The sequence below is a fragment of the Schistocerca cancellata genome, chromosome 4, assembly GCF_023864275.1.
Source record: "Schistocerca cancellata isolate TAMUIC-IGC-003103 chromosome 4, iqSchCanc2.1, whole genome shotgun sequence".
Classification (NCBI taxonomy): domain Eukaryota; kingdom Metazoa; phylum Arthropoda; class Insecta; order Orthoptera; family Acrididae; genus Schistocerca; species Schistocerca cancellata.
In genome coordinates, this window is record NC_064629.1 from 317067850 (window position 1) to 317090168 (window position 22319).

Here is a 22319-nt window from a genome sequence, read left to right on the forward strand (position 1 = left end):
GCGCTAGTACTGTTGCAGAGAATTCTTACCACATAGCTCATTTTTGCTAGTTTTGAATTTAGGGCTGTGATATGAGTGTTCCATTTAAGATTTTCCTGGATATGAATCCCAAAAAATTTAGTTTCATTGACAGAACTAATGTTTTGGTTATCTATACATATTACAGGTTGTGCCGGATTTTTATTTTGATCAGTGTGGAAATTCATTAGTACAGTTTTTTGGGGATTAATTATTAGGCTGTTTCTGGTAAACCATTCAGACACTCTTTTTGTAATATCTTTTGCAGATGCAGTAAGATTTTCTTCATTAATCCCTTCAATCAATAGACTGGTGTCATCTGCAAACAGTACTGGTACAGAATCCCTAACGTGTAATGGGAAATCATTAATGTAGACCAAAAAAAGAAAGGGACCTAAAATGGAGCCCTGTGGAACACCATGAGTTAGTCCACATGGTTCTGAAACGTGTACCTGGAGTTCATTTCCTTCTGTGTACTTAATTTCAGTTACCTGAGAACGATATTCCAAATATGATTTGATCCACTGATTTGGCACACCTCTTACACCATACCATTCGAGCTTCCTCAGGAGTATAGAATGATCAATCACATCAAAAGCTTTTGTTAGGTCCAAGAATAAACCTGAGATATTTCTGTGGTTGTCCACTGCATTTAAGACATGGTTTATCAGATTGAAAGTGGCAGTTTCAATTGATCTCTGTGGTCTGAAGCCATGTTGACATCCAGAAATAATATTATTCTTGTCGAAGAATGTAATTAGTTTTGAACGGAACACTTTTTCAATAATTTTCGAAAACCCTGACAATAGAGACACAGGCCTATAGTTACCCATACATTGATGATCACCTTTTTTATATAGGGGTATTACTTTTGCCATTTTCAGTTGCTGAGGGAAGACACCACATGATAAGGATGAATTGCATATGTCCAATAAAGGTGAAAGTATTTGTCTTGCTGTTATTTTTATAATATAATCTGGAATATCATCAATACCAGTTGAATACTTACTCTTCAGTGAATTAATGGTATTTAGGAGCTCTGTTGAGCTTACTGGACTTGTGTGCTTCCTTATTGTCTGCTCTGATAAGCTGAAAGTCAAGTACATGTCAACCTGCTTGAAATAATTATGAATGCAGAAAGCCACTGAACTATGTAGGGTTCTGAGCAATGGAAATTAAAAAGCTTTGAATATAAGTCTGAAATTTGTAAACAAACTCTTGCAAATCTCTTTACATGATGTTAAGTGTAAACATTTATTGCTTCCATCGAGAATGGTCACTTTATATTATTTAAACAGACTCAAAAGAATGTAATATTGAAAAGTATTCAGGAAAATAAGATCTCCAAAGTAAGTACATGGGAGCTACAGAGGAACTTCTTATCCACATGCACCCAAGAGTTATATTATCAGCCACATTACTCAAGTCACTTATTCATCTCCATGAAATATGGTCTGAAAATAAAATAGGTCCATCAACTTTTAACAGAGTATTTAATTGTTTTGATTCTTTGACTGCTCAATCTAGCTACCATTAGACTTACACTTATAAATTTACACACTAATCTAACTTAAAAGAAAGAATAGCTACATGACAGTAGCCTGGTCCTGCAAAATAACCTTTCTTCCAATTTAGCCCCAGTGTCACTACTTTGGTCATAGTAATGTAACTGACACAAGTCAACCATAAAAAGCATCAATTAGTATTACACAGTAACCAATGCGTGGGATCACACCATGAGTAGACAGTCCAACATACTGATCACAGATGTGCACCCATATGGCAACCAATCTACCAGGATAATAACATGGAAAACTCAAAGGTAAACACTGAGCTTTCTGGGGTCACAGATTGTGAGGTCAGGCCAACAAGTAAATGTGCACTCCGTGAGTCATTCTTTTTCCATACTTGTGAAAATGACTGCAGTATATTTGAGTTATGGTCAGATTTCTTATGCACTCTGTATCTGATTGCACTCTCATCAGACAGCAGGTTGTATAGATTTTACACTAATGAGCTTGTAATTTGAGTTTTTTTTTTCTCTACATATAGCTACAGAATTTGAAAGTCTGTGTCCAGATTTCAGTGTCCTAAAGCAGTGCAAAATAATTTTAAAAAATAAAATAAAATAATAAATGTGGCCTCTAAAATTGAGATTATTTTCAAGTCTGTTAAGTGGTGGAATACATTTCACACATGTTAATAAGATGCCTTTAGCTGAACATATAGTGTTGCAGGCTGATAGTGGAACAGTCTCTGGTTTGAATCCCCATTATGACATTTTCTTACTATTCTTTAAGTTCTATGTTTTTTGTGAAGTGTAAATTAAAATAAGCAAACACTGAATCATCATTTTCTACTGAAAATAACTTTGTCTTATTTTCAAATATGGCTAACATGAAGTAAAATAAAATTTCCTCACAGATTAAAACAACATTAATGTGCCAGGAAGTTACATCAATAATACCAATGCATTTCAAATGCTCATTTCTCCAAAGAATGCAGAAAGAAGAAATTAGTGTTCATTAGCAGTAAACAGATGAGGTATAGAATACCCAGGAAAAAGTGCCTTTGCAGTTGACCAGCAGATCTTTCTGTAGATACAGCCCAGCCTTTTGAATTTTTATGTACTAAAATATAATAGATGACAACAGTGATGAAGCATGCCTGTCACAATAATTGTTTGCAAAAACCAAACTTTTCTCACAATGACTCTCAGAGTTATGTGTCACCATATGAGTTTGTTTCTCTCAACATCATTCATCAAGTATATCAATTATGGAAACATATGAATTTCTGATTGACCATATTTCTTTCTCCCAATTCTTTCTGGTGACCAAAAGTTTCAGTCTTAGTTTTATCATGGATGGATGAATTGTGAGCAATTTTTTTTCACTTGTGTAGTTCATTGCTGTAGCACTGTTGGTGGTAAACAACTATCTGCTTGACAATATTTTGCGGAAGAAATCCACTTGGCAGTACTTTAGCATAAAGTGTGCAGTCTCATGACATAGCACACGGGCACATTTGTTGTCTACATTATGACATTAATTCCTACTCTGAGGTTTATCTTATCTGGCATAATGTGTGTTTGGACTTTAACATCTTGCACCTATGATTTTGTTAGTTTAGCGATTTGCCTCCGGAACAAACTTCAAAGTGGACATACAGGGTGTTTCAAAAATGACCGGTATATTTGAAACGGCACTAAAAACTAAACGAGCAACAATAGAAATACACCGTTTGTTGCAATATGCTTGGGATGACAGTACATTTTCAGACGGACAAACTTTCGAAATTACAGTAGTTACAATTTCCAACAACAGATGGCGCTGCAAGTGATGTGAAAGATATAGAAGACAATGCAGTCTGTGGGTGCGCCATTCTGTACATCGTCTTTCTGCTGTAAGCGTGTGCTGTTCACAACGTGCAAGTGTGCTGTGGACAACATGGTTTATTCCTTAGAACAGAGGATTTTTCTGGTGTTGGAATTCCACCGCCTAGAACACAGTGTTGTTGCAACAAGACGAAGTTTTCAATGGAGGTTTAATGTAACCAAAGGACTGAAAAGCGATACAATAAAGGATCTGTTTGAAAAATTTCAACGGCCTGGGAACGTGACGGATGAACGTGCTGGAAAGGTAGGGCGACCGCGTACGGCAACCACAGAGGGCAACGCGCAGCTAGTGCAGCAGGTGATCAAACAGCGGCCTCGGGTTTCTGTTTGCTGTGTTGCAGCTGCAGTCCAAATGACGCCAACGTCCACGTATCGTCTCATGCGCCAGAATTTACACCTCTATCCATACAAAATTCAAACGCGGCAACCCCTGCATGTGGGCAGAATTTGGTTTACTGACGAAGCTTATTTTTACCTGGACGGCTTCATCAATAAACAGAACTGGCGCATATGGGGAACCGAAAAGCCCCATGTTGCAGTCCCCTCGTCCCTGCATCCTCAAAAAGTACTGGTCTGGGCCGCCATTTCGTCCAAAGGAATCATTGGCCCATTTTTCAGATCCGAAATGATTACTGCATCACACTATCTGGACATTCTTCGTGAATTTGTGGCGGTACAAACTGCCTTAGATGACACTGCGAACACCTCGTGGTTTATGCAAGATGGTGCCCGGCCACATCGCACGGCCGACGTCTTTAATTTCCTGAATGAATATTTCGATGATCGTGTGATTGCTTTGGGCTATCCGAAACATACAGGAGTGGCATGGATTGGCCTCCCTATTCGCCAGACATGAACCCCTGTGACGTCTTTCTGTGGGGACACTTGAAAGACCATGTCACCGCCAGACTCCAGAAACAATTGTACAGCTGAAGCAGTAAATCTCATCTGCATGTGAAGCCATTCCGCCAGACACGTTGTCAAAGGTTTTGGGTAATTTCATTCAGAGACTATGCCATATTATTGCTACGCATGGTGGAAATGTGGAAAATATCGTACTATAGAGTTTCCCAGACCGCAGCGCCATCTGTTGTTGAAAATTGTAACTACTGTAATTTCGAAAGTTTGTCTGCCTGAAAATGTACTGTCATCCCAAGCATATTGCAACAAACGGTGTATTTCTATCGCTGCTCGTTTAGTTTGTATTGCCGTTTCAAATATACCGGTCATTTTTGAAACACCCTGTATGTAGCATGATGGTGGAGAGGTTATTGATGCACTGTGGCATACATTAGCAGAAACAGCACTAAAGAGATGTATTATTGCTCCAATAAGCATAGAATAGTTCAAAACACATTTACTATCATATTTTCCCCAGTTTAAACTTATGTTTTTGCCTCAGTGACAGAGCTACAACAGTGGAGTTTGCACTTGGTTTTTAACCATGTGTACTTGCTGCCAGTGTTAGACAGAAACATGGCTCCCATAGAGGCATTGGATAAATCTCTCTAATTACAACTCACTGAGTTTGGTATCTACTGGCAGTACTAGGTACCTGTGACCTCACATCATGAGTTGTGATGACCAGAAAGTTCAGGATTTAATGTTGAGTTGGTGGAAACACACGCTACTCAATCAATGAATTCACTACCCCGTTAGCTGAAATGGACACACAAACCTTCAGTGACTGATTGGCATGGAGTGCTATTCTCCTCACTTTTTGTTTTCAGAGCTGGTTCATGGAAACTATAACGAAGTAAACTGTTAAAAAAGTCAACATAAAAACCAATAAATCACAGTGAATTATTAAATAGCTCTAGCTGACTCATTTGCTTGTGTCTTAATTAAGAAGGGTACCATTGCATATAGAAAGCACTTGGATCTCGAAATCTCCTCCCACTTGAAAGAAGTCACTTGAAAAGCTGTTTCACATTCTGACCGTACACATGACGTTTATCATTCCTTTAAGAGAAGTCCTTTCTATTTGTTTGCCACCGTGCTGTAACACATTTTATTACAACCAAAATGAAAGAAAGGCAGAGTCATATCCCAAGAAACTATGGTGGTCATTCAATAAGTAACACTACATAATACTTTTCTTGACCAATTTCAGTTTAAATATACAGAATTTATTATGGGTATCATAAAATAGTCCCATTTCAGCCCTGTAGTTTCATGAAGTTATGATAGGTGACAGTATTCCAAGCAAAGAGCGGTCATTGAGTTTCTTTTGAGGGACAACCAGAGCATCTCATAAGCATCTGCAGACTGTCCACAGAGACTTGGCAGTGAACAAAAGCATGGTGGCTCATTGGGCAAGGTGTCTGTTGTCATTGAAACTAGGTTGCACAACAAACATGTCTGATCTCCCATGAGCCAGCTGACCACACACAACTGTGGCTACTGCAGTGTTGGTATATGCAGACACTGTCATTCAATGTAATCAATGAATCACAGTCAAACACCTTGCTGCTCAACTGAATGAACTTCATTGAACTGTTCCCCCTCATCCAACCTACTCCTCAAAGTTTGCACCTTCTGACTTCCCTGTGTGTGGCCCAATGAAGGATGCAGTCCACAGGAAGAGCACCTGTACCAGAATAAAATTTGTTTTGATAAATAATGGTACTGGCATTAGCGTAATGTTTAATGGTGCTTGGAGAATGTACCCAATGATTCTTAGGAGAGACCTCCAGTATATTACATCAATTACTACACATATGTAGTAATCTGTAAATAGTCAACATGCAATCTTATTAAAATACTAATATTGTTATGTCTCATGTAAAGTAAGATATTCCATGACATTTCAATATATAGTATGACATAGAGTGTAAATAACTTAACACAATCATTTTGCAGCTTCCATTTCTAGTAAGCTTCCAGCAAAAATGAAGACAGCTTGTAATAAAATTGACATTTTCACATTAAAATTGGAAGACTTCCTTTAGGCATTCCCCTTTTATTCTTTATAGACATTACCTGCATTCTCATTTTTAGTCCATGATCAAGTAGCTTTAGCTCAGATGGTTCTACAAAAACTAAGAAAATAAGTAAAAGAGTCTTAGAGTTCCAAAACATTACACAGTGTAACATATTTAAAGATTTCCATCAAAATATATTCTTGCCCTATGTAAGTTGGAAGAAATTCTTCCAATGACTGAACTATAACACTTTCTTACTTTTACAAGCCGTACATGACAACAACTTGAGTCTTAATTTTTACATTGGGATTGTAGTGTTTTTATTCAAGAATCTGCTTTAAGTGTAGACCATTACAGCAATCTGGAGGCTTCTTCTTAGTAGAATGTTGATTTTTTTTTCACTTTCAGAGAGTGGTATTTCATATATGGCACCCCAATAAACTTGAGATTCAGTGGGATGAGTTGGTCCAAGATGCCACACTTCATAATAAATGGTCATAATATCGGCAAGAATGTCCCACTAATATTAAACATCACAGAGTTTGTGTGACATTAGGTACCAGTCAGAGATCTCATGCAAGTCCTCTGAAACAGATGGATAGAAAAATGACTCGTGAAGTCTCATAATAATTGTATTGATCCCCATGTAGCAGTACATGAAAACATATGAGTGAAAATTAATAATGAGTAGGTCCCTCCATCACTTTAAAGTAAGGGGAAATCGTGGCTATAGCATACATCCTGTTTTAAATCCTTGGTGACATTGGTTTTATGGGATTTAGGCCGTGGTCTAAAGAATGTTTTTGTGCCTAACATTTCATCTACTACTAACAATCACAGGATCAGAAGCAATAAAGATGTTGTTAGTTATTTTTATAATGCAAACTTGTTTTGTCAGACAGATGATTCAAAAATTAATTAAATATATATTTATTTCATCTAAAAATATCTCCCACAGTAGGTGACAAAACGCTAGACATAGAAAGAGGCTGTATGCCACAGCTTAATGCCCATGAAACCAATGCCACCCTGGGTAGGCTATGGATACAGGCTGTGAAAGCCTGGATTGTATTATCTAGTTTTATGTCGTGTAAGTGTTCCACAAATTGTGTTCTTGCCAGACATCTAATGGCAGACACCATTAACCCATGAAAAACATCCCATAAGGTTTTGAGAACCAGTAACTAGTGAGGGATCTATGGACAGATATGGGCTACGTCTCCAACAAATTACTTCAGCAGGGATGCAAAGCAAAATTACACTGATAACAGCACATAAAGAGACACTTAAGCATACATTATTCCTGATCTTGACACACAAATGGAACATGGGAAAATGTTAATAGGTGGTACAATAGGAAGTAGCCTCTGGTATGCACTTCACAATAGTTTGCTGAGTACGGATGTACCTGCAGATGTAAGTGAAGGCTACACCCAAGAATGTATTGGATTCCAATATTGGAAACCTGTGTGACAGTAAATAGGATATAACAGATACTTATAACTGCATTTTCACTGAAAATTCCCATAATTACTACTGAAGAAAAGCACACAACATGAAGGGTAGCAGTAATATTTGACAGTAGTTTCAGTCATATACTATAGAAAACAAATCACTTACTTCTTAAAAAGTAATCAGGCAATGATTAGAATATGTTTACTATTTACTGCTGAATGGTTTCTGTTCCACATGAAACCTGTCATTATACACTCCTGGAGATGGAAAAAAGAACACATTGACACCGGTGTGTCAGACCCACCATACTTGCTCCGGACACTGCCAGAGGGCTGTACAAGCAATGATCACACGCACGGCACAGCGGACACACCAGGAACCGCGGTGTTGGCCGTCAAATGGCGCTAGCTGCGCAGCATTTGTGCACCGCCGCCGTCAGTGTCAGCCAGTTTGCCGTGGCATACGGAGCTCCATCGCAGTCTTTAACACTGGTAGCATGCCGCGACAGCGTGGACGTGAACCGTATGTGCAGTTGACGGACTTTGAGCGAGGGCGTATAGTGGGCATGCGGGAGGCCGGGTGGACGTATCGGCGAATTGCTCAACACGTGGGGCGGAAGGTGCACGTGCCCGTCGACCTGGGACCGAACCGCAGCGACGCACGGATACATGCCAAGACCGTAGGATCCTACGCAGTGCCGTAGGGGACCGCACCGCCACTTCCCAGCAAATTAGGGACACTGTTGCTCCTGGGGTATCGGCAAGGACCATTCGCAACCGTCTCCATGAAGCTGGGCTATGGTCCCGCACACCGTTAGGCCGTCTTCCGCTCACGCCCCAACATCGTGCAGCCCGCCTCCAGTGGTGTCGCGACAGGCATTAATGGAGGGACAAATGGAGACGTGTCGTCTTCAGCGATGAGAGTCGCGTCTGCCTTGGTGCCAATGATGGTCGTATGCGTGTTTGGCGCCGTGCAGGTGAGCGCCACAATCAGGACTGCATACAACCGAGGCACACAGGGCCAACACCCGGCATCATGGTGTGGGGAGCGATCTCCTACACTGGCCGTACACCACTGGTGATCGTCGAGGGGACACTGAATAGTGCACGGTACATCCAAACCGTCATCGAACCCATCGTTCTACCATTCCTAGACCGGCAAGGGAACTTGCTGTTCCAACAGGACAATGCACGTCCGCATGTATCCCGTGCCACCCAACGTGCTCTAGAAGGTGTAAGTCAACTACCCTGGCCAGCAAGATCTCCGGATCTGTCCCCCATTGAGCATGTTTGGGACTGGATGAAGCGTCGTCTCACGCGGTCTGCCCGTCCAGCACGAACGCTGGTCCAACTGAGGCGCCAGGTGGAAATGGCATGGCAAGCCGTTCCACAGGACTACATCCAGCATCTCTACGATCGTCTCCATGGGAGAATAGCAGCCTGCATTGCTGCGAAAGGTGGATATACACTGTACTAGTGCCGACATTGTGCATGCTCTGTTGTCTGTGTCTATGTGCCTGTGGTTCTGTCAGTGTGATCATGTGATGTATCTGACCCCAGGAATGTGTCAATAAAGTTTCCCCTTCCTGGGACAATGAATTCACGGTGTTCTTATTTCAATTTCCAGGAGTGTAGTTACAAAACCAGACGTTACTTTTGAGCAACAGTGTGAACCGCTAACTCATAATCACATTATGAACAAAATAATTCAGAAAAGTTATTTGAAAACTCAACGCCAGCAGAAGAGTTTCTTAGTATTCTGTTGATGCAAACATTTTTGTAGATAAAAATTATACTTGACATTATGTGACTTAAAAACCTTAGAAGAAGATTTTCGTAATATGAACTATCACAACAGTACACATAGCGAGGGTTCTGTAAAAATACAGACTAACAGGACAAAAATGCAGGTTAACAACAGAGCAGAAAATGAAAAGTTCCATCACAAGAACGGCAGCTACAGACAGCTAAAACATCTATGTGGAAGAAACGACAAAATTCTGTTGTCTAGCACCACATTAAACAAGGACACAGGCAGAAACTCAAGCAAAGTAAATTCGCCTAAACAAGATGAAAAAAACTTATGCCCAAAACGGAAAGTTCTGCTACTAAGTGACAGTAATGGTAGACAGTGCACAAAGCTTCTGAATAATATTCTAGAAAAGAATTACACCATGACTTCATTTATAAAGCCAAGTGCACATTGGTCCAAAGTTACAGAAAGAATTAGTAAATAGACCTAAGGTTACACTAAAACTGATGGTGTAATAGTGACTGCTGGAACAAACAACAGCTACAATGGAGAAAAACTGTACCTATTTCTGAAAGCTGTAAATGAAGTAATACACAACACAGTTCAGACAAAATTAATATTGTGTACAATCCCTTACAGATACGACATTCCCAGTGGAAACAATTCACTTTACAAATTAAACAGTCAATTAATGAGGGCTGCAGTTGAATATGATTATGTTACAGTAATTGATGTTAACACATTCGTGAGCAGAAATGATTATACTAGGCATGGACTGCATCTGATAGTGACAGGAAAAATTGCTTAGTGTAAACGATTGAAAACACAGGTGATAAGTGAGGCAAGTAGAAAGACATCAACAGCAACTAACATATATATTGAAACCAAAACAGTTACCCAAAATGTATCTGGCAATACTAAGTTGTACTGTGAGATCTCTGCAGGAGAAATGATGAAACCAAATCAAAATCCAATATATGCTGCAGAAGAAGAAATAATGTCACTGGAAATTAATCGAAAAGACAAAGCCAGTGATGAAGAGCAACAACAAATAGTTAGACCTAACAAGACTGGGCTGACTGCAACATGTCCACAGTAGAAAAGAACCCAGTAACTGAAAATCAAAAAGTAGTGAATTTTGAGAGCTCCATATCAGAAATGATAGAACCAATTCAAAATCCAAAATATTCAGCATCAGAAAAAGCAATATCATTGCAAATTAATCTGAAAGGCAAAACTATTGATGAAGAGCAACAAAAAATAGCTAGGCCTAATGAGACTGAGCTGAACTGTAACATATCCACAATGGAAACAAGGACACTAAATAAAAACTCAAAACCCACCACAGAACAAGAGCATATTTCACTGGAACTAAGTCCAAAATTCAAAAGCAATAAAGCTGAAGAACAGCAGCAAACTGCTGCACAAAGGAAAAAAGGAAAGTCTAACGAATCAGTGCCCACAAGAACTTTAGTAAGAAGTAAGATGATATCTTCACATTTGGAAGATGATTTCTTATGGTACAGCCAAGGAAGCAAAAAACTGGAAGTTAAATATTAATGTCAAGAAACATGACCATACTAATAAAATAGAGACTGATAATTTTATTAGTACCGATAAAAAAAAGAAATTAAGCTCAGAATTCTGCAACAAAATCTGCAGTACATGAGTAATAAGAAACTAGAGAACTACTGGCAAATGAAATATGCCCACATATATTGTGTGTAAGTGAACATAGCTTAAAAGAAATGAAATTTGCAGTATTACCAAAAAAATTATTTTCTTGTAAACTATTTCTGCAGATCAGAAATAGAGGTGGAGGAGTAGCAATATTTGTCCAAACAGCAGAGAATTATTATAGTAGTGTGAATGATATATACAATACCTTGCCAAAATGCAAAGAAAAAGATTTTGAAATTACAGGTATTGTCAACAATGAGTTAAGAGTATTCTGTTTGTACCGAGCACCAAGTGGCAAAATAAATCCTTTCCTCAAAACAAGTACATTCTACTAAAAAAAAGAAAGATTGTGTAATATGTGGTGATTTTAAAACCGGTATGGGAAGAGAGACACAGAGAAAGCAAAAATTTGAGAAGCTGCTACTACAATACAATATGAAGGCAACTGTTATGGAACCAGCAGGAGTGACTTTGGAAACTGAGTCAATTATTGACAATATTATCACTAATATAGATAGCAATGCAAATGCAACAAAGGTTCTACAAACACGAATTTCTGATCATTTTGGACAGCTTTGTGAAATATATGGAAATCTGAACTAAAAGAAGACAAAAGTGTAGAAAGAGACACTATGCTCATAAGCCAACAAAATATCAACATCTTCGAAGTGATGTTAAGAAAAGTAAAGGGGACAGACACACTTCAAGCCCAGGGAACAGATGAAAAACGTAATGCTTTACAAGACACCATAACACATTACTTCAATTTACCATTTCCAAAGACCAAGAGGGAGAGAAAATATCTCGAAAATAAGCATTGTATCATGGAAGAAATAATAGAACAGAGAGCTACCTTAAGAGAAATGAACAGAGAGAAAATATTGAAACCCACAGGCAGCACCAGAATAAATACAGGCAGTTGGTAAGACAAGAAAAGGCAAAATCAATTAATGATACTATTTCAATGTAGTATGAGAGCACCTGGAATATACAGGGTGTTTCAAAAATGACCGGTATATTTGAAACGGCAATAAAAACTAAACGAGCAGCGATAGAAATACACTGTTTGTTGCAATATGCTTGGGACAACAGTACATTTTCAGGCGGACAAACTTTCGAAATTACAGTAGTTACAATTTTCAACAACAGATGGCGCTGCAAGTGATGTGAAAGATATAGAAGACAATGCAGTCTGTCGGTGCGCCATTTTGTACATCGTCTTTCTGCTGTAAGCGTGTGCTGTTCACAACGTGCAAGTGTGCTGTAGACAACATGGTTTATTCCTTAGAACAGAGGATTTTTCTGGTGTTGGAATTCCACCGCCTAGAACACAGTGTTGTTGCAACAAGACAAAGTTTTCAACGGAGGTTTAATGTAACCAAAGGACCGAAAAGTGATACAATAAAGGATCTGTTTGAAAAATTTCAACAGACTGGGAACGTGACGGATGAACGTGCTGGAAAGATAGGGCGACCGCATATGGCAACCACAGAGGGCAACACGCAGCTAGTGCAGCAGGTGATCCAACAGCGGCCTCGGGTTTCCGTTCGCCGTGTTGCAGCTGCGGTCCAAATGACGCCAACATCCACGTATCGTCTCATGCGCCAGAGTTTACACCTCTATGCATACAAAATTCAAACGCGGCAACCCCTCAGTGCTGCTACCATTGCTGCACGAGAGACATTCGCTAACGATATAGTGCACAGGATTGATGACGGCGATATGCATGTGGGCAGCATTTGGTTTACTGACGAAGCTTATTTTTACCTGGACGGCTTCATCAATAAACAGAACTGGCGCATATGGGGAACCGAAAAGCCCCATGTTGCAGTCCCCTCGTCCCTGCATCCTCAAAAAGTACTGGTCTGGGCCGCCATTTCGTCCAAAGGAATCATTGGCTCATTTTTCAGATCCGAAATGATTACTGCATCACGCTATCTGGACATTCTTCGTGAATTTGTGGCGGTACAAACTGCCTTAGACGACACTGCGAACACCTCGTGGTTTATGCAAGATGGTGCCCGGCCACATCGCACGGCCGACGTCTTTAATTTCCTGAATGAATATTTCGATGATCGTGTGATTGCTTTGGGCTATCCGAAACATACAGGAGTGGCGTGGATTGGCCTCCCTATTTGCCAGACATGAACCCCTGTGACTTCTTTCTGTGAGGACACTTGAAAGACCAGGTGTACCGCCAGAATCCAGAAACAATTGTACAGCTGAAGCAGTACATCTCATCTGCATGTGAAGCCATTCCGCCAGACACGTTGTCAAAGGTTTCGGGTAATTTCATTCAGAGACTACGCTATATTATTGCTACGCATGGTGGAAATGTGGAAAATATCATACTATAGAGTTTCCCAGACCGCAGCGCCATCTGTTGTTGAAAATTGTAACTACTGTAATTTCGAAAGTTTGTCTGCCTGAAAATGTACTGTCATCCCAAGCATATTGCAACAAACGGTGTATTTCTATCGCTGCTCGTTTAGTTTTTATTGCCATTTCAAATATACCGGTCATTTTTGAAACATCCTGTAATTAACTCTGAGAGGGGTAAGAAAAAATACTCACAGAAAACAAATGAAATAGAAACTATGACAGTAAATAACAAAATCATCACATATAAAACAAAAATTGCCAACTTCCTGAAAAATAACTACACAGATGAAATAGAAAAGCTAAAGCATGGATGTAATAGCCAAAGAACTTATTAAACTATTGTGACAGATAAGCCAAGCCACTCAATGTTCCTGAAACAAGTGTCTGAAAAGGAACTGACAAATGTTATGAGAAAGCTAGAAGGAATAAGTCTGCTGAACATGATGAAGTGTCGAACTACCTAATCAAGCAGGTGGCAGCAGAAATAATTACGCCACTACTGGATATTGCCAACTACTCTTTCCAAGAAGGAGTATTTCCAGATAAAGTCAAATTAGTTAAAGTAGTACCTTTATACAAATTGGGAAAGCACAACAATCCTAATAACTGCAGGCCAGTATCTTTAGTATCAGGCTTCTCCAAACTATTAGAAATTCTCATGCTAAACAGACTAACTGCTTATTTGGAAAAAACATAAAGTAATAGCTCCAGCACAGCACGGATATCAGAAAGGAAAATCACAGAAGCAGCAATTGAATCATTAACAGAATCAATCATACAGGCCTTTTACAATAAGATGGTAGTGTCTTGAGTTTTTCTTGATCCATCCAAGGCGTTTGACACAGTTGATCATACAGTCCTTGAAAATAAACTAGAGAATACTGGTATTTGTGGACATACTGAAAACTGGATAACATCATACCTAAGTAACAGGAGGTAATATGTAGCCATTAATAACTTAAGTTAGAAGCTTTAAGTATGTTGTTCCTCAAGGATCTGTAATGGGACCTGTTCTCTTCAATTTATTTGTGAATAATATACAAACATATGAAAATGAAATCAAAATATTTTATACAGATACTATGACTGTGCTAAATGTTTCCAATAATTTGGAGGCACTTCAGCAAAATACATTCATATCAGTCTGTAGTACAGCACAATGGCTCCCTGAAAATGAGTTAATTATTAATCTGAAAAAAAACTATGTGCATGATACATGGTCTTTAAAAATAAACAAAAACAAGAACATATGGAAGTTTTCTTAGATGGAAAAGGACTGGAAGAAGTAGCTTCAGTTTAATTTTTGGGCATTACAGTAGGCAGTGAGCTCAATTGGAAACAGCAGATAAATACTGTTCCAGTAAGCTAAGCTCAGTGATATTTATAATGAAACAACTAGCTCAGTATACTCACCGTGACCTTTTGTGCACTGTCTAACACTGACTTTTTGAACCATACATCCGATATGGAATCACAGTGTGGGAGAACTCAACTATCATAGGAATGAAGGGAATATTCAGATTATAGAAGCAAGTCATTTGAATTATATTGAAAAAGAAACAAAAAGAATAATGTAAAATTTGTTTCAAAGAACTAAACTAACTTTTCCATCACTGTATATATTCAAGACCATTGTAAGAGCATTATGTGATCACACAAAACTGGAGACTAATGAGACTGTTCATACACATAACACAAGGAACAGAAAACAACTGTGCTGCATTCCACATAGACTTTAAGATTTTGAAAAAGAACCCAAATATTCTGGCACTGTTAATACTCTGGTGTTGTTAATACAAGCACTTCCAAGGGAATTACAAGACCTCAAAACTGAGAAAACGTTCCCCACAACTCTAAAAATGTTTCTGATACAAGGAGAATTTTATAGTGTAGCTGACTACATTAGCAAACAGTGATCACAAGTTCATCCTCTGAGTGATAAATCTCATGCATCATAGAAAGACCTAGCAACACAAATCAGTGTTAAAGGAATTAACTATAATTAGGAAACACTGATGTATACTATAAGATAATTATACCTCACAAAATTATCATCATAATTTTTTTGTATGTATCCTGTATCATAAGCTATTTTGTACTGTGTAATATTATGAACATGCTGCATCATAAGTCACTGTGTATGACATAATATTATATATATATACTGTGAAAGCTCCTATTTATATTTACTGTGTAAGCTACTTTATATATTTTTATATTTCATATTATCTAGATTGTAAGCCTAAAGACCTGTACCATGTTACAAGTACATATCTGTACAAAAGGTAATTTACAGGACCAATAAAAATCACAGTCACAATCACAATCAAAGATATGAACCTTCCACTGGCCATACACAAAAAGAAAAGCAAAATATACTATCTATTCCTCTAAATTTGATACTAGAAGTAATCAATATAATTAGAGACCAAGTTAATACATTCAGGTCCATGGGCACTTTATCAAATCATTCTGGTATGTGCTGGGATGAAATGATGTACCAGTTCTCTTGATGACTTTTGAACCCCAGTGTAGTACTATATGTGAAGAAATGAAAGTAAGTGCAATACAAAACTACTCAAAACACTATTTCTGAGGCAGACCTATATGTAAGATAATTATGTTCCTTTGATACTGTAACGTCTATAGAAATTAGAATGAATGCATTAAACAGATGGTACATATACTATACTTAACAAAATTTACTTTTTGTCATCATGTTACAGTTTATGACCAGATACGGTGACACCTCACACAATACTTGTTGATTTTCCAGCATCACCATTATTAGCAAAATCACATAATGTCTTCGATGAAATAGAACTCAAGTTCTTCATTATTGTTTCCCATAAAAGATCTGAAAATAAAGATGACCATAGTAACACTTTTGCTGCAAAATCAGAATCATGTTATGCAGTGAAGGGTTATTTATGTTTCCTTTCATATGCACTTCAAATTTCATGTTTTATCAACAGTTACACAGAAAAGAAGAAAAGGCATTAAGTCACAGATGGGGACAATGAAAAAGGATACTAGAAAGATATTAGTATTCTGACAAAGCCCTTCTTCAGAAGTTTCACGAGCGCAACCCATGCATGCATGGACACTGTCTCTGGCTTGTAAGACCCAGAGACAATGGCCATGTGTGTATAATATGTAAGTATTTTCTACATATCAAGAAGGACTTTGTTCAAAAGATGAAATAGCATCGTCCGTAGGTGACTGGGATCGTGGGACGTGCCGATCAGAAGGACCAGGCGATGGACTGGACAAAACTGTAGACGTGGCAAGAGCCGTTGCGTAAGTGACTGGTAGGGCAGTCATCGTGGGTGTGGTGGACGCTTCCAACAATGGGATCTGCGCGACACGTCGTTGAATGCATTCAGACCATAGATGACCTTCTTTCCCGCAACCGAAACAGGTCTGAGGTTGGCCGTCATACATTATAATGGCATGGCCCCCTCTGAAACGTAGACAGCAAGGCACGTGTTCCTGCAACTCGATGCGGACCAGTCTAACACCATTTAAAATGGGATAGGTTTGAAACTGTAGCTACCCATCGTTCGGCAACATGTTCCACGACGTTGCCATAGGGACAGAGCGCCTCACTGCAATGTCTGCAGGTAGTTCGAACACCAGTTGGAAGATCCTGATCATTCCTGTGCCGAGACCTGCGTGATCAATGGTAATGGGTCCAACGTTGCTGTCGGAATGACAGAAGTGGAGTCCACGTTTTGCCTCTTGAAGCACCTTGTCGCACACCGCATCGTTGATCATTTTGATGTAGACGGTACTGCTAACTATGGACAAGTGGATACCAATTAGATCCGTTGCTGGTATTTTAACTTCATCGCGAATAAATCGTTCTACCTCCAGGGCCTTGGGTTGGTCGAAGTCGTAACAAAAGTTGAAGCGTATTGTCTTCTTCCGGTAGTTGTGCACCATGGCGGTCTAGAAGGAAAATGGTACTTACAGCGTCCGAAGTAAACACAAAACACACTGTGTGCACCTCGGCCACAGCGCACTGGACTAGACCCTAACGACAGCAAAACACGGGAAGTGACATAGTTCACAGAAGTTACTGTTGTGGTTGGCAGGAGAGCCAAAACCGTGTTACTAGAGGAGGCTGAAATGCACGCGTTTTAGCTCACGCAGGCTGGCGTGAGGTCTGGAACAGGACAACGAAATTAGAATTTAGAAAAACGGACGTAGCTGGTGGAATACTTAACTTTAATCCATTAATGATGAACGTCGGTCTTGACGGTACATGATTCACAATATCAATAGTAACTGATAATGGCGGCTTGCTAGGTTGTAGCAAATGACGTAGCTGAAGTCTATGCTAAACTATCGTCTCGGCAAATGAGAACGTAAGTATGCAGTGAACCATCGCTAGGAAAGTCGGCTGTACAACTGGGGGGAATGCTAGCAAGTCTCTCTAGACCTGCCGTGTGGCGGCGCTCGGTCTGCAATCACTGATAGTGGCGACACGCGGGACCGACGTATACTAACGGACCAAGGCCGATTTAAAGGCTACCACCTAGCAAGTGTGGTGTCTGGCGGTGATACCACAGTTACTACATCCAGTTGAAGGCTTTGCGAGTATTATCTTTGAAGACGAAATTTTTGGCGGGAAGAAAGATCTGTGTTTGTTATTGTTATCGTCGAGGTGGTAGATGCCACGTGGAACTTTTATAGAAAATCAGTAATAGGCTTTGTGGTATTGTGATTTCTAAGAGATGAAAAGCGGAACGCAATATTGATGGAGAGAAAACAGGAAACGTAATATATATTCGCGTTCTGGGAGGCCAAACATGCTGATCAGTTAAAATGATTGTGGTTAGAATATCGTATTTTTACATAAAATATAAATGTATACAAGTTATTTAATACTGAGACATATCTACTGAAGTTGCATGTGTAGTATAGTGCTTATGAACGTTATAAACGGCAGATTTAGCTTGATAGCTCTGTTGTATGCAACTTAGTACTGTTGTTGTGGCTGTTGGAAGGCTTCTTCAAAGATAACTTTCGTTTAAAATTGTTGAAATATTAAGTAATGGAGTTGTTGGACTTTATTTTTATTCATTGAAGCATATAGCGATGAAGCTCGCTTAAAAAAGGAAGAGAAATGCAGCAAAACTGGAGATACTGTGGGAAAATCGCATTTGCAAATCAAGTTGCTGAAATAGCAAGTAAGTATTCATATGAATGTCTCGCCCGACATCCAGAAAATTCGAAAATCAAACCAGTGTCTAGTAAATTCACTCTTCATAATCAATCATAAGTATTACTATGGAGTAAATGGTTTAGTATGCAAGTATTAGAATTTCAATGCTAGAGTGGATGATTTTTAGATCTAGCTGCGCTGCTTGGAAAGAAAATGCTGTAGGACAGATTGAATAAAGGTATGCTGTTTGGGGGCCAGTACAGTGAGAAAGATCTCGTAAGTGCAAAGTAGGCAGTACTGGCGTTCTTGGGTTGAACCAAAAAACTTGCAAACTCTGAACAAATGTTCCAACAGTAATTAAGTTTCATTCTTGATAATTTAGTTCTGTTTTCTTGTCAATTGGCCGTCATTGCCCCATCACTATTTTCTACCTGGGGCTAACATGAGGTTATTCGCATAAGGTCAGGTACTGATGCTACACCCATCTGCTTTGACCCGTAATGACTAAAAGTATTCTGTTTGTGGGCCAGAACAGTGAGAAACATCTAAGTGCAAAGCAGGCAGTACTGGCCATTTTTGGTTGTACCAAAAAGATGCAAACTCTGAACAAATGTTCCAACAGTAATTAAGTTTCATTCTTGATAATTTAGTCCTGTCTTCTTGTCAATTGGCCGTCATTGCCTCATCACTATTTTCTACCTGGGGCTAACATGAGGTTATTCGCACAAGGTCAGGTGGTGATGCTACACCCATCTGCTTTGACCCGTAATCTCATGGTGAGCCTTGATGTTTTTGAGTCTTTGTGTTTGTAGATTGTGTGTTGTAGTATTTGGTGGGTCTGTTACGCTGTATGTTTTTCAGTAAGTAGTTTGACATGAATAGAATGTTTCATGTTGGTACTGAAAGAATTTGTGCTGGCTTTCTGATGAGTTACTTTGAATTTGCATATTTTGGCTGATGGATTCATTTTTATGTCTGGAAATATTAGTGCCGTGTGTTTCTTGTGGTCGGTGATTTAATATTTTTCTTTTTTCTTCTGTGGTGAAGAAGATATAGATATTTATGAGTAGCTCCTTGCTTGTTGCAATGGGTGAAGTTGTTTGTGTATATTGAAACTGGTGGTGGTGAAAGTTTTCATGAATTTCCGGGATTTCCTTGTTAGTGTTAGGTAATTGTTGGAATGTTATTGGTAGGTATCATTGGTACTGATTTACCATCGTTGTTTAGGATACATTTCTGATATTAGTCATGTGGACATGGTTTGGTATGTTGTACTGAGAACTTTGGTTTAGATAGAGTAAGTGAAAGTGTTGTGTCTAGGGCTTTGCTTGAGCTTTGTGGGTGAAGCGAAATTTGCAACACCCATGTTTTAGGGTGGTTGGTTCCTGGTATCAAGGGCTTTGTTGGAGCTGTGTAGCTCAAGTGAAAATTGTATTGGGTTACTGAGTTCTGTATGGGTTACTGGTATTGAGGTCTTCATTTGAGATAAATAGGTCAGGTGAAATTTACAACACCAATGGTTTTCATTTTTGTAATTTTTTTTAAGTTTTGAGGATTTTGTGTGCTTGATTTTTGGGTGTATATTTGTTTTGCAGTGATGTCATTATTCTTACTGTCGTTTATTTAGTTTTTCCTCTTCATCTGGTTGTTCTGTTAGTTTCATTCTGTTGCTGGAGTTAAATATTTCACATGCTATTTGTTTGTTTTGCAGGTGTAATGACTGATGTCGTGGTCACCACATTGTATGTGATGAAATAGTGTACACCATGTCGATGGCATTACTGGTCAAAACAAGCAGGTGGAGTCATGACTTTACGCCAATTTACCTTTTTGTAATTGAGAAGTAGATCACTTTATATAAAGTGATTTTGTTCTTTGGATATAGTTTATGTGTGTTTTTATTAGTTACAAATAATTCTGTGTTCCAAGGACCATTGGCCTGTTTCTATCAAAATGGTTTAGATTACTTTGGTTTTACACTCTGTGTCTTTGTTTATAGCTACATACTGGGTATTTACAGATTACCAGCTAACTTATTGGCTGAAAAGTAATTATAATGAACATATTGGTCGCTGTTACTGCTCATGTTACTGTTACAGAATGTTTACATCTACTTTTAAATAGCACACGCAATCATTGTAGTCTTTTTATACAACAATGTTTTTGTTAAATATCCATCTTTAGAGCAGAAGTTGCCAGAAGAAGCAATTTCAGTTCAGATTTAAAGTTTTGTAAGCAGCCAGTTGCCTTTGGTTTTATTCCTCAATTTCTATTTACCATTACTGGTTTTAAATAACAAGCGATTTATCATCAGATGGTACATATTTATTCCATATTTGCAGCATTCTTGTGGCTTATGTAGTTATGGCAAGAGAACGAAACATATACGCACCGAATGTGGTTAGAACTATGTACAGTTCACACCTGGCCACAGCTGCACAACTCCAAGAAAGCTGCAAACATGCAACAAATATGTAGCATCTGATCAGAGTGATTCAAAACTGGTCTTGGTTTTTCTTTTTTCTTTTAAAAGCGTCTCTCAGATTATATTCGTGGGATAGTAATAAAAACCTTTTGTGGCTATTGTTGAACACATTTGTGAACCTTTGGCAGACTTAGTGATAAACAATTACTATGTTTTCTTCTAAATTTTGATTAAAATAACCTCTTGGTTGACAGACAGCTATGGTGGCGCAGGGTCGTTCATTATATACATCATTCCAGCAGAACGAGCAAGAGCTCCACATGCAATGCAAATAGAGCAAAACGTACATTCAGATTACTTTTATTGTTGCCATTGTCAGCAGCAGTGGGAAGTACATCAGTGGGGATGGTGGATAGGGCAACAGTTGGCTTTCGCCTTGCTGTGCATCTTACTGCAGCTGAGAAAGCTGTGTGGTGCCTAAAAAGATCAGTCATTGTAGTGGACACATAGGTGTCAAGAATGAACGGCCATTGGCTGACTTAGCCACTGCCAAATAACATAGAGTTATTTTAATCAAGGTGTAGTGTGGTAGTGAAAAACCAAGTTCAAGCTGAAATTTGATCTGCACTATCAATACAAGACAGAAATATAACTTTTGAGAAAACTTTGCATCCTTAACTATGATTTAACAAAGTTATGTACTATGATATGAAAATATTTCAGAAGTTCCCACCTAACATACAATAAGTGATTTGTTATCTCAGCAAATCCAAAGAATAATTTAAAACATATCTCATTAGTGACTCCTTCAACTGATTATCTCAGTGCAAGGATTTAATTCCTTCTTTAGACAGATTGCAGGTAGAGCATTGTAAACTGTCCTATGTAATTTCATATTTAGATTACTGTTTTCTTTGACAAAATACTTGATTACTGAAGTAAATATTAAGTTTATTATAAGACATCCTGCAGCTGCCTAATATAACTGGAGTAGCAGCAGCTTTCTTTCTAATTCACTAGAACACATTTAACTGGCATAAACAGAACTAGCATTAAGCATTATTGTGATGGTTTCTTGTTAATATAGTGTACAGCTTAAGGAATCTTTGGTTGTCT